This window comes from Zootoca vivipara, chromosome 5, assembly GCF_965207765.1.
Source record: "Zootoca vivipara chromosome 5, rZooViv2.hap1.1, whole genome shotgun sequence".
In the NCBI taxonomy this organism is placed as follows: Eukaryota; Metazoa; Chordata; class Lepidosauria; order Squamata; family Lacertidae; genus Zootoca; species Zootoca vivipara.
Window position 1 is genome coordinate 67,516,448 of NC_142588.1, and position 628 is coordinate 67,517,075.

Sequence of the window (628 nt, forward strand, 5' to 3'; positions counted from 1 at the left end):
GATATGAATATGCGGCTGTGCTTACATGTACTCAATCTTTTATGTGTGTTCTTTCATAATTATCTAGCAGCCCACTGATGAAGAGATTAGCTTCGTGTGGTTTTAGCTTAGCCAATGTCTTTCCATCATGGTTTTATCACAATATCCATATGCTATTTATATTGGCAGACAGTCCACTAAGATAATCTGCAGACACATCACGTAGTTCCGCTCCATTCAAAGGAGCTGGGTGTTTGTGATTTTCATATTCTTTCCATAATGACATGTATTCAGTATGCTGTAATATAATGAAAATGAATAAAAGGCAAGAAGGAGGTTTGATTTAAGGCTACAATCCTATTCCCACTTACCTGGCAGGAAGCCCCAATTTACTCTTTGGGGCTTACTTCAGAGTAGACTTGCACTGTAAATGTCTGGATGTGTTAGTGTCTCATTACTGAACGAATGGAGAAAAGGAACAGCTGCTTCCTAGTATAAGGCTCTCAAATTTAATAATGGAAGATCAACATTGCAGTTTGTTGCTATGGAAGTGGAAAGAGTGAATTATCATTTGGAATATGAGAAGGAGATAATAATATTATTAGTGTTGTGTATTTTCAACAGCATTCAACAGCATTATTTGCAACAG